Genomic DNA, 14,101 nt, shown 5'->3' on the forward strand with positions numbered 1-14,101 from the left:
AATAAGGAAAATGCCAGGATAACCAAGAGTATGGGTCAAAGCTACAGGATAACTGGTTCAGACGTCTGAAAGTTCCAGAAGAGATCTCATGAAAAGAACAAGTGATAGAATACCAAATTTTTCTGAATACCTTGAGGAAAGATTTAATTAACAGACAAAAATCTGGATTGTATTAACAATAAGCATAAAGAAAATCAAGCAAGTATTTACAAATGCAACAATTAGCTCAGGGGAAATTAGGGTTGCACAAGAAAGGGAAGGGAAAAGGGAAAGGGGAAGGGGAAAGGCAGAAGAGGATAGAAAAGAAAGGAGAATCGATAGTCTGTGCTTGAATAGCTTTTTCATAGATAAAGTAATATACTTATTGGTGCATAGTTTCTGAACATAGCAATATATTCCTATATCATCACTTTTATGTAATTATACAAGAAAGCTGAATGACAGGAAAGGTCCAGTTTATTAGGGAATACTATGGGGAAATGGAAGAAAGATAAATTGGCTGAAAACTGAACTCAAGAAACATAGTTACAACAACGCTTGATAAGAAATGTACTCATTATCTTGCCCATGTAATTGTAACCCCTCTGTACAGTATGTTCACAATAAAAAAAAAAGAAAAAGAAAAGAAATGTACTCATTATCTTGCCCATGTAATTGTAACCCCACTGTACAGTATTTTCACAATAAAAAAAGAAACATAGTTACAAACGTGCTATTTAGAGATATAACGCTAAATACCAAAACAAAAGGTAAATATTGGGTAAAAATTATTTTCTTTAACTTTGCTCTCTTTAGAAAATTAAGAAAGGGGCGTGAGAGCAGAGTCCGAGTGGTGACCACGAAGAGTCATGGCCGGACAAACATTTAGGAAGTTCATTCCTCTGTTTGACTGAGTGTTGGTCGAAAGGAGTGCAGCAGAAACTTTAACCAAAGGAGGCATTATACTTCCAGAAAAGTCTCAAGGAAAAGTATTGCAAGCCACAGTAGTGGCTGTGGGATCGGGCTCTAAAGGAAAGGGTAGAGAGATTCAGCCAGTTAGTGTGAAAGTGGGTGATAAAGTTCTTCTCCCAGAATATGGAGGCACCAAAGTAGTTCTAGATGACAAGAATGATTTCTTATTTAGGGATGGTGACTTATTTGGGAAGTATGTAGAGTGAATACATCACTAAAATGGCATCCTGTGAAGCTGCCCATTCCATGGAAGGTCTGAGATCTTTCATCATGTAAATGATTTCCATATCTCCCTTTTATAATAAACTGATGGTAACTAAGCTAATGATATCCATTGTCTCCAAAGTTTAATTTCACTTTTCTGATATAAACATTTCCAAATAAAACATGTAAATAAAAAAATTTAAAAAAGAAAATTAAAAAGGGGAATTTGAACTACTGCTGTCACTTAGGCTACTTCAAGTAAACATGAAATAAACATTAGGGTAAGCAAATCAAATATTTACATGAATAATGTTATTGTGCATGCCCAGAGCTAGTTGAGACCTGAGAAGGAACAAAGTGAATTAAGTTGTCTGGGTTGAAAAGGAATAAGGAATTCAATGTGATTAATATTTTTTATTCTTAAAATATGCTTTTTACTCAAACTTCCATTGACTACTTTCAACTCCTCTAGATACTCTACTAGGTAAAGAACCCCCTATTTAAGGCTTCTATGATTCAAGCAAAGTGTCTCCTAACAGCTGCTAATTTAAAGGAGCACACAGGCACTTAGGGAATGACTTTGTGCTGGGCCATAAGTGAGTAAAAATAAAAGCACAATAATTCATTTTGAAATTCAGCAAAAGCCATGCTACTGACTTAGGAAAAAAAAATCTAAGAGAGTACTAAGAACATTTGTGTGCCAACTAATTGGATAGGCTAGATGAAACAGTCAATTTCTCAGAAACCCAATGTCTGCCAAAAATGAACATTGAGGACATAGAAAATCTGGACAGACCTATAACTAGTACAGACATTAAATCAGTAATCAAAAATCACTCAACAAAGAAAAGCATAGGACCAGATGGTTCCATGTGTATCCAATAAACATTTGTAGAAGAATTAAAACCAAATCTTTCCCTTCCTGTAATCTTAGCTATAAATAAGGCTGAGATGGGAAGATCACTGTTTGAGGTCAGCCAAAGCAAACTTAAACATTATCTCAAAAATAAGCTGGAAATGGTAGTTCACATCTGTCATCCAAACTAGGTAAGAGTGGAGGTAGAAAGACAATGACCTCAAGGTTACGTAGCAAAATATGTGAGATCCTATCTGAAAAATAAAGGCAAAAAAACATGGAGGTATGACCCAAGCTGTAGAGTGCTTGTCTAAGAAGCACTGAGTCCTGAGAGTCCAAACCCCAATACTTGCCCCTACTTCTTGCCCAAAAGGATGAAGGCGAATACAGCAGACCAATATTCTTCAGCAATACTGATGCAAAACTCAGCAAACTACTAGCAAACAAAATCCAGCAGCATATTTAATGGAATATATACCAAGATCAAGTGGGGTTCAGATAAATTTAGATAAACTGGACTTTAAGTTATAAATCTATGGTGTGCCAAATTACATTTTCAGGAGAAAATTTAACCACAAGATGAAGAGGAAATACTTGCAAAATCAAGTATTTTATAAGGGAGTAATTAGATAGATAGATTTTAAATATATATATACATATATATATAAAACACAAATTCCTATGACTCAAAGCAAACAACTCATATATGTGTCAAAAGCATAGATAAAACTTACACTAAGAGATGCAAGCTACTCACACAAGGCAAACATTGTGTGATGTCATGAGTGCAAAGGCAGATTCTTAGGGAAAAGAATTAGAACAAAACTCACAGTGTCTAGGAAGAAGGAGAAATGAGTATATAATAATGGAAAATACAGAAAATGGCTAGTGGTTATACAATATTTTGAATCCATTTAATGCTAACTAATTACACACTTAAAATGGTAAATGTTAAATTTTATTTTATGTGGATGAGCCATGGTAAAATGACTTTGATTTCCTAATTGTGCTATTATTGTACAGTTTTTTAATATGTTACCATATTTCTCTGAATTATTACTGGCAACTGCCTTTGAATCTATACATATCTTGTTATAAAAAGTTTTCTAATCTACTTTCCCTGTGAAATTTCTAAATTTACATATGTGTGTGTGTGTGTGTGTGTGTGTGTGTGTGTGTGTGTGTGTGTATATACATATATATATATATCTTTAAAAACCTAAAAGCCACACAAAAAGGTTGGGATATTCAATGAAACTACTTCTTTAAAAGTGGTAATATACAAGTTAAGCCCACAGTTCTAGATATTCAGGAAGCTAAGATCTGGGGATCACAGTAGAAAAAGACTCCTTATAAGCCCAGGCTAAAAAGTCCAAGATACTTTTATCTCCAATTAACCACCAAAAAAGCCAGAAGTGGATCAATAGCTCAAGTTGTAGAGTACCAGCCTTGAGCAAAAACCTAATGAACAATGTCTTGGCCCTAGTACTGATACATATAAAAACGTAATATGCAAATTTAGCAGTAATTAAGTAAATGACCTATATGGGAAAGAATGTAAAGTGTGTTCTGCCATGTGATGCCTGTATTACTTCTATTATAAAGACAAAATGAGTTGTCAAGAAAGACAAAATGAATTGTCCAGGATAAAAATTATTTTTTGAGATTATGAGGGCAAGGAAGGAAGAGAGAAGTAATTAATTAAAAGTTCAGATAAATGGTGGATCAAAATAGAAGTTGGGCCTCAATACATACTAGTACACAAAATATAATATTGTGTATTATTCCAACAAAGAATGCAAAGTATCTCCCCTTCTGAAATAATAATAATTCCACGTGTTCTAAATGAAAACAGATGGCAAATGTTAAAGTCAAAGTTAAAATGTTAAAATGTTAAAGCCTAGTTAAAACTGTTTCCTGAATATGAGGTGCTGCTTACATATAAGAACATGAAGTCTGTCAATTATTTGGCCAACTATTTGTAGAACTATTACATTTCTAAGGAAAGTTTTCCTGGCAATGACCTATATAAGAATGTTATACTTATTAACATACTAGTTCTGATAGTAACGTCTCACACAGATCCCTTCAAGTTTAACAGAGTTGTAATAAGACTTATACTAGAACCCAAGTGGATAGTTTCAAAACAAGGCTGAAATTGATCTGTCATCAACAGCTGAAATGAAGAAAAAGGCTAGTTCACTTTAGATTTGTATTAAAAATCTTAGCATTCACCATTAGTTTATTTTTAGATGATTCCTATACTATGAATTAACAATACTAATTTCCTTCTGGAATATCAAAAATTTATTTTTAAATAAATACCTTAGTTATCCCTTTATTCCACATGTAAAAGAGACAGATCTATTCTGTTTACCACCACATTCACCAGTCGAAATGACAAAAATTTAGCGCTTCAACTCTCATATTAAGAAAAAATGCATGAGTAACTTGAGAGAATCTTCATTTACAGTTTAATACAGTTGAAAAACCTGAGTCAAATTTTCGCTGACACACACACAAAAAATTACCTGTCAAAATTGCAGAGTCCTGATTTATAACAGAAAAAGTAAGGCAACACTAACTAGAGGGTGCTGATATAATTTCTAAAATCCATCATGTCTCACATGTATCATTTTTCTCAAGGACTGTTAAGTGCTACTGTACAATGTATTTTTTAACAGTCTAAAATCATTTTGAGAAACTCAACCCTGAGCTTGACTATGATGGACAAGTTTTCAAGGAAGGACTCCAAACTGAACTAATACAACACTCAATCTCAAATACAGGTCAAGTTTAGTCAGAGACTCCATCTTCTTGCTGTAATGTGGAAAACCAATGCAAAGTTCAAATGTTTCCTGTTTGCCATTAAAGCATTTTGTCCAATATTCGGTAGTCAAAGTCCAAGCATTAAATTTTTTACTTGAAATGAACAGATGTGTAAACAGAGAAATGTCAGGTAGCAACCCCCAGATGCATAGTCAATGAAAAAGAACTGGATGCAGAGAAATGATACCAGGAAACACTGGTAATAAGATGTGTGAATTCTTGACCTATTCAGAGTTCAAAATAGGCGAGCAGGTAAGGAGCAATATTTCTGTCATTTCTGTCTGACTAATGCTCTGTAGGAAATAATATCATAGGTGTATTCAATTTCCTTTAGAAAGCATTTCATCTTTCTGTTGCATGCAGTTTTAGTATAGTTTTCAATGTATCAGTCTTCTCAGATTCTTAGACAGGTATTTATTTTTGTATTGCATAAATATAGACTTCCCATAAAAGCAGTTTGCTTCAATACAAAATACAAACTTTTAATGTTATAAGCTAAAACATAGAACTCCAAATAGGAATAATAAGAAAAAAATTAAGGGGCTGGGAAGGTGGCTCCTGGGTTCGATTCCTCAGCACCACATAAGCAAAAAGAAAAAAAGCCAGAAGTGGCGCTGTGGCTCAAGTGGTGGAGTGCTAGCCTTGAGCTGAAGAGCTGAGGGACAGTGCCCAGGCCCAAAGTTCAGGCCCCACGACCCGACCCCCCCCCAAAAAAAAATTAAACAATTCTAAAATCTAGGGAGGAAAATGAAGCTATCTGATCAATCGGTCTATCTAAATGTAGATATATATAAATATCTCTCATACAGAGAGAGGATGTCCATATGTGTTTAATGAATTCCCTGAAGCATAACAAGTGATTGACACTCCTTAGCCAATGAATACAGCATCTTACCCTGGAAAAATCTTATTCATGAGAGCTCAAATGCAAGGAACCAGCCTCATCTTCTCCATGACCAAACTGAACAACCAAAGGCACCCTGACTCCAACTACATAACTGAATACTGTTAAGTAGCTACCTCAGGACAGCCTAAGACTGCCAAAGAAGCCTTAATACCAGCCCAGAACCAAATTTCTAGTTCGTTGCCTAGCACATAATGGCTAATCGCTATTAAATAAGGAAGGAGAGCAAGGACAAATTAAATAGATAGGTGTTTATAAAGGGGCAATTTCTATAATACTGAAGTGCATTTTTTTTTGACAAAACCAGTACTTTGAACTGTTGGCCTCCAGACTGCTTGGGGCAGGCTTACCTGACTAGTACTCTCCCGCTTGAGCCACACCACTTACACATCGTTTTCTAGTAAATTTAAAGTTATTTTTAAGAACTTTTTTCTGTCTAGGCTAACCTCAAGATATGATCCTCTGGATCTTCATCCTCTGAGTAGCTAGGATTACAGGTGTAAACCATCAGAACCTAGCTAATTAAAGCATGGCTTTTTTTCTTTTCTTTTCTTTTTTTGTCTGTCATGGGCCTCAACTCTGGCCTGGGTGTGGTCCCTCAAATCTTCAGCTCCAGGATAGTGCTCTACCACTTCAGCCACAACACCACTTCTGGCTTTTTCTGCTTATGTGGTGCTGAGGAATTGAACCCAGGGCCTCATGCATGCAAGGCAAGCACTCTACCACTGAGCCACCTTCCCAGCCCCATAGGATGGCTTTTATTATGACTCAACTTTCTATTTGGAGACAAAGACTCTTTTTCATGTGTTTGAAATCATTTCAAATCATTTCCTCTTTTATTTTCATAAGATTCTTGAAGTAGGAACAGATAAATAACATACATATAGATATATACAGTATATTATACATTTGTGATGCCACTATTGATTATATATCATTAAAATGCATGCACAGTTCAGTTTATAATGACTTAACAATAGTTTAATCATTAGCTTGGACCATGGAGAAAAATGTAGAACAGAATGCAGAAACAGGCCTGGTTTAAACCTGTATTAAGAGCTGATTGATTTGGACGCTAAAAGGCAACACAACTGAAAGTGAAACCATAACAATCTAAAGATCTCAACATCTCAAGTAAGAGAATAGAAAGCAAGTAAGCAACAGATAGGGACTGTGGAGCTCCAGCTGGACTTTGGGTATTTTTATCATGTAATTAACGTATCCTATTACTTTCCTAAGTATACCAGGAAAGGAAAGACGACGTGTCTTACACCTGTTGCTGAAACTTCAATTTGTACTTTCTTCCTCTGTGTCACCAACTTATCAGTTTAATCACCACAATTATTTGCTCTTTGGACTCTGTTCCAGCTTCCTACATGGATAGCTGTTACAACTGACACTGTTTCCTTCTGCATGTAAATGTGCCCTGCATATCGGAGCTTCAGTTCAGCCAGCTCCTCTCTCCTCGGAATCCAGGAAATTTTACAAACTAAGTAGTGTCAATAATTGGATCAGTTCCAAGTGAAAATCAGGGGAATGGTGGAAATACAAAGCAGTCTTTTTCTCAGTAAACCCAAACTGTATTAACACCCCAGCATGGTGTTGGTGGTTATACAATTAGCCGAGATTGCCTTTGTAAGTAAGGTGTCAATATCCATGCAGAGCAAAACAGACAAATATTTAGGGGAAGTTAAAAGTTAAAGTGAACTGTAAAATTAAAAAGACATTAAGTTGGTAAAAATTAAAATTGCCATGAAGAAAGTTTCTAATATTTTACAAAATAAGGTTGTACTTCATAATTCAGTCTTCTTATGTCACAAAGCTGTTATATAACTTTTTACTCTGATTTGAATGCTCTCTCTAATAATAGTTACTTTGTATCTTAAATGAACAAGCATTTAGGGATTTTTTTCAACACACACATACTGAAAGCCAAGCACAATTTTTTAAAAAAACCATACACACACACAAAACCTATATTCCTTCCTTCACAAAACTTACACTTCCTAGTGGAGAGAAATAGGTGATAAATAATTGAGCAATATACATATAAAGATGCAATACAACAGAATATAATATATAAAGTAATATGCACGCACGCACACACACACACACACACACACACACACACACACACACACACATATCCATTTGAAGGACTTAGGAGGAGGAAGTAGGTTGAGGCATGCCTGGTTTCATAGGAGTTCCAGGTAGGGCCTCAATAATAAGAGTAAACCTTTTCCTGACTTACAGAAGCTGTAGACTTCTGGTATAACAAGATAATTCCCAGCAGAGAAAACAGCAGTGCAAAGGTTCCAAGAAACTCTGAGCTCAAGATTGGAGGGAAAGTAGGAAAGAATGTCTGGAAGTGACTGAGTGAAGACCAGTGTCAGGGCCTTGTAGGGCATTGTAAGAGCTTTGGCTTTTTCTCTAAGACAGGGGTTTGGTGGGAAAATATACCCTAACATATTATAAGTTATTATAATATTTTTCGCATGATTACTATTTGCAATACTGAGGAAGCATGTTAGCAACATGATATAACCAATGTAATCACTAATGCCAGAAAATTACTATAACAACCATTTACTGAGCAGGTAACAATGTGCTAAGTGACTTTCATATATTTGTTCATTTAATCTCCCCCAATTTGTGAAGAAAGAGATAAATGCTATGTAAAACTTTAATTTGTACCTTAAACACAAAAATGCCGTACAATGGTTACATAAATTACTGGTGGCAGCAAAGCTAAGAGGTTCTCTTTAGACCAGTAGATCACATATACAAACAAACACACACAAAAACACACACATGTTTCTATCAGAAGATTTTATGAAAGATGAAAGAAAAGAGAAGTTATAGTGTATAACAAAACAAGAGTACATTATTGACTGAAAAGGGTGAAATGGGTACAAGGCCCAAGTAAATTAAAATAAACAAAAACAAAAATAGCCAACAGACTTCAAGATGGGTAAACATTCCCCAAAGTACTCAATAGTTTTCCATTTTTCCTAGAAAGTAAATAGCTGTAAATACAATCTTCAATTATAACCAATATGTGCTATTGAGGACTACATAGATGCTGTTTTATTGAGAAGATGCAAGAAAGGTAAGACCAGTTCAGCTAATACCAAAAGCAGCAATGATAGACTATGGCTACGTATAGGTCATATCACGTTCTTCAGGTCATCAGTCTACCTCTGGTTTCAAGTCTTCTAGTAGCTCCAGAGGAAGAAGTTGCCTTAGTCTCTGCCAGTTACAACCTAGGGCCGTTTAGTGAATCTGATGCTGATTGTGAAAGGTTCTTTTAGCTGATTCTACTTTGTCTTTTAACCCAAACCCTCAGGAAATGTGTAACATACTTGAAAAAACTATGAGAGTAATGCTCCTGGGAATAAAGCAGAAGATGCTATGTTTAAACTTGGGGTTAATGAGAACCAAAGAGAATGTCAACAGCTGGTAAAGAAGAAATTAAAAGGAAGTGTAATTGGGAGCAGGAATTAAATCAGAGTAAAAGAATGCAGGTGACTAACCATTACCTGATCTCTGATATGAATTCACAAGAATGATTATTTTTTCTTTTTTTTTTCAGTCCCTCAGCCTCTTTGTCTTTCTCCCTACCCTCCCCAGTCCTCCCCGACCCTCTCCCAACATGAATTCTCTCTTGAAAATATTACCCCCAGAATACTGGGAAATCTTGCTTAATATTGACTACAGGCCATAGAGTTTCTAGAGTAGAAGTATGGCATTTTTCTCTCAAATTAATGTCCTGGCGATTCCCCAAAGGAAGACTGCCAACTATGCCCTCATTTGTAAACAATTTAGGATCGATATAGGCAAAGTTCTCTGCATCTCAACCTGTGCCTACCGATACTTCTCCGAAACAGATAGGTGAGGGTGACCATTTCAGCAAACAATTTCTGAACACTGGGCTTAGTACAGCTATCTTGTTGGGGCTGTCCATTCTAGAAGTTAAGTGGCTCATCTGCTTAAATAGGTTTCTACCAAAAGAGTATGAAACTAGTATGGGATTGTAACTAGTTTATTTGAGTTCGGTGACAGGAGATATGAGTGCTAAATTGGGGAACTCAGCAAAGAAACAGAATAAAATATTTGTTATTTAAAAGTTTATATTTATGAGCAACTAGAGGTTAGTTTTGCTAAAGAATGTAAAAATTAATGTGCAGTATACTTCACATTTATCCAAATGGGAGGAAACAGACATATAGGATTTAGCAAATCAAAGTGTGGTTTGAGGTTTAGCAGTATTTAAAAACTTGTTAAAAAGGCAAATTCTATACAAGTTGTTTTTCAAAGATGAATCTATCTTGTATAGCATCAGTGATTTAATTTGTAATTGATCACATGATTGGACATTTGAAATGATCATCTTTGTTTTGTAATCATTTACATTGAAACAATTTTCCAGTTAGCTTTAAAAGACATACAGTGCTAATTAGCAAAATATCGATGGCAATATTTTACTGCTAGCTTACAAAATAACAAATGTTTAAAAGAATAAAATATGTGAAAATACTTGAAAAACAGGCAAATTGTGGGCCTCATCTCCTAGTAACTTATCTTCAAACAACACTCCACGAGTCCCAAACATATGAAAGTTTGAAATTAATCAAAGTAGGGTATTTATCATAAGTATCAAGTTCCCAATACTCTGGCCTGCTCCTTCTCCCTTAAGCTAAACTGGCTCTAAAAGCCAAAGAAAACTCTCAAGCAGAGAGTAGCAGCAGCTCATTGTAATACCAACCTTAGTTTCTACCAACCAAGGCATTGGTGTATGCCTTAAGATTATGTGAAGCCTACAGTTCTACTATTACTTCCATATCTCCTCTAACCAATATTAACAGGTCTAATTCACTTCAGCATCTAAACTTCTCATCCCACAAATACTGGGTTAGTACTGAAGCATTGTCTTATTCATATCCAACCAAATAGTGGTTGAAAACATTTGCTTTGAGTTCATGGTTAGCTAAGTGAGACCAGTTTAGGCATTCCACCAAACATGGGCAGAAAAGTCAAGTGTGATAGAAACAAAACTGAAACAGATGCAACATGAAGTCTGCCTGTGATGAAGCTCACTAGTAATGCCATCTTCTCTTCCAACTTGTGTTTAATAGAAATTATTTGACAAAGAGAGTAGAGGTCATGATAGCAATCAAATAAACCTAGACCTAAATTCCAACTTCAAGAGTTATTCAATGTGGACAACTACAGGTAATTAAATCTTTCTAGGCCTTAGGTGCCTCAATAGTAAAATTAGAAGAACATTAAAAATACAACCTAGTTGTTAAGTGAGATTTGAAATATAGGGAGATATACTAGTTGTTAACAGTAAAGGCTTAGTGGACAATAGGAAGCACTCACAACAGGAGTCAAAGACAGATGCGTAGTCATGGTAAATTAGACATTTTGATAACTAGTAGGCATAATGACTATGTTCTACAAACACTACTAAGGGCCGGGAGTAAATGATGATCCATCTATAGTCCCAGCTAATCAGGAAACAGAATCTGGAAAATTTTGAATTCGGAACTAGCCCAAAGAAAAAGAGATCCTATCTTAAAAGCAAAGGGTTTAGGGGTGTGTCTCAAGTGGTAGATCACTTGCTTAGCAAGCACAAGGTCCTGGGATAAGTCCCCAGTACTCTAAAAACAAGCAATTAAAAAAAAACAGACCCTAGAGGGCTAGTGCAACTCAAAAAGAAACAGCTTATGACAAACTAAAACTTGATCAGCCAGATGCTGATAACTCATGCCTGCAATCCTAGCTACTCAGGAGGCTGAGATCTTAAGATCTCAGATCATAGCCAGCACAGGCAGAAAAGTCCATGAAACTTTCTTATCTCTAATTAACCACCAAAAAGCAGGAAGTATAGCTGTGGCTTGAATGGCATAGTGCTAGCCTTGACCATATGACCATATATATATATATATATATATATATATATATATATATATATATATATATATACACATACATACACACATATATTCACAAGAACAAAACGAGCTCAAAAATTCCCATCAGAACTGAGTCAGATGTTCATGGCATGGACAGAAACAACAACAACCAAGGTCTAAGACTATATATAGTGGTTTGGCCAACACAGGAAATATTGAATAGATAGGGTGCTTTTCACTAAGCCAAGGCCTACATCTGTAGCACAAATAACAAACAACCCTAAAAATGAGCTCATTCTGAGGCAAATAAAGGCTGCTTCCTTGGAAAAAAAAAAACAAGTTGTTCTTTAGAGGCTAATCTTACTTGATCTGAAATGCCAATGCCTGTAAAACAAGCCCACATAGAGATTAAGACCTTATTCAGGGCTGGGAATGTGGCTCAGTGGTAGAGTGCTTGCCTTGCATGCATGAGGCCCTGGGCTCAATTTCTCAGCACCACATAAACAGAAAAAACCGGAAGTGGTGCTGTGGCTCAAATGGTAGAGGGCTAGCCTTGAACTGAGCTGAGGTGCAGCACCCAGGCCCAGATCTGGTTCAAGCCCCAGGACTGACAATTAGAGGAAAGCTAATTATCCTCTAATGCCATGTGAGTGGCTAATGGGCAAGAATAAATAATCAAATGCTTAGTGGAATCTACCCACTCACATTCCCTTTGGGTTCTCTCAGGTCCTATATCACCATGAAAAAGTGATTGAGATCCTAGTAGTTGAACATCAGAAATAATGTCTTATCTAGAAGACTGTCCAAGTAAGCAAATGCTACCTTTAGGCATTTAAACAAATGTGGAAACTTTATTTTCTAGGCTTCTTTCAAAGAGAAATTTGGTAGAGAAAGGAAATCAGATACTTACGATGCTGTTTACAAAATCATTGAAGATTATATACTCTGCTTAGCATATACAAAGCCTTGAGTTCGATCCCTGCACACACATGCACATATTTTTTTTTAATTAGAATAGTCTGTTTCTATTTATGCATCTTTCCCAATACAAGGCTCAGGAATATCTCTAAATAAATGTTGGGCATTACCAACTACAAAAATTGAACAAAAGATGGCATAGTAAGGATAATACATTAAGATCTAAATATAAGTTTTGCATACTACCAAGTATATACATATTTTACAAGTATATACATATTTACAAGTATATACATATTTTACTCGGCACTTCCAGAAAGAGGACATAATTGTCATCCCCATTTTAGAGATAAAAGGCTAAGTCAAAGAAATTAACACTAAAAATCACAAAAATGGTAAACACCAGAGGTAGGATCTGAACCCACACAAGATGGTTCAAAGCCTGTTCTTTTCATCTCTGTTACCTGTAGAGATAATATTAGTGTTTGTGGTACCACATGCTTAGCCTGGAATGAGATGTTCACATTGTCATCCCAATCCTGTTTATCTAGGCAAATACATAGAAATGTGAAGGAAAAAAAACAAATATTTCTGACAGTTAAAAACAAATATAAAATAAAACAATAATCCATCACAAGGAAGGTCATAAAGCCTAATAATTGTGAATCATGCCTGCCTAAAGTCAAGCAAGTTTTTAATTAATTTCCAGAGTATCAAATCTAGCTGAGACATTGGCAGTTTCAGTAAATATAGTCACCTGATGCCTTCTTGATGAAATCTCCAAAACATTACAAATTTACTTCACTTTGAGAACATCCTTAACAATGATTCCCATAAGATTTCGATTTTACTGAGAATGGCTTTTTAGTCTATTAAAATGACACATCGAAGCCTAATCTTGAACAATATGACAATGTTGTTGACTGCTGGGAATCAATGTTAGCAGTCAGACCACACTGAGGAGCTGTAATCAAAGACAGCTCATTTCCAAAATAAATAACAAAGGAGTCTAAAACTCTGCCTACGAAGACAGAAAAGCATAGCCACTATCAACCACAGGGGTGACACAAGGCTTCCAGAAGATGGGAGCTGGAGTGACAGATTATCCCTGCTGTATAAATGAATATAGATCCACAGATGAAACCCTAAAAGAAAACAAGATTGGAGCCAAATAGAACAGAGCAAGAAAGAATTTAATGGAAATTAACTTCACATCCAGTAGAAATGGCACTGAGTTTGCTTACAGTGCTTTAACAGGGCCATTAGAAGTAGTATTACCAGATCTTGATTAAAGGACTTTGTGAAAACTATGGTGCTAAAAAAATGTCCATAGGCCATTAAGACTTTGTAAAAAAAACTATCTGCAACACTATTTTATAGCTTCTTGTGCCCATAGAATCCACATTTGCATGCAGCAACTTCATATTCAAGGTCCATTCTGGTAACTCTTGGTTAGGAAATAGGGGATATAAAACTAAAGTCTAGAATCTGCCCTGCAAGGAGACAAAAAGTAATTTAGAG

General features: G+C 35.6%; 1 protein-coding gene and 1 pseudogene across 5 annotated transcripts in view; one reads left to right on the forward strand and one right to left on the reverse strand.

Moving 5' to 3' along the window:
- Positions 1 to 14,101, reverse strand: part of Macrod2 (mono-ADP ribosylhydrolase 2) — a 1,801,573-nt gene that overhangs the window by 1,476,548 nt on the left and 310,924 nt on the right. The gene's annotated exons all lie outside the window — the stretch shown is intronic.
- LOC138817239 (10 kDa heat shock protein, mitochondrial pseudogene) lies at positions 849 to 1,157 on the forward strand (annotated as a pseudogene).

Source organism: Dipodomys merriami, unplaced genomic scaffold (assembly GCF_024711535.1).
Source record: "Dipodomys merriami isolate MVZ:Mamm:240054 unplaced genomic scaffold, mDipMer1.0.p SCAF_7, whole genome shotgun sequence".
NCBI lineage: Eukaryota > Metazoa > Chordata > Mammalia > Rodentia > Heteromyidae > Dipodomys > Dipodomys merriami.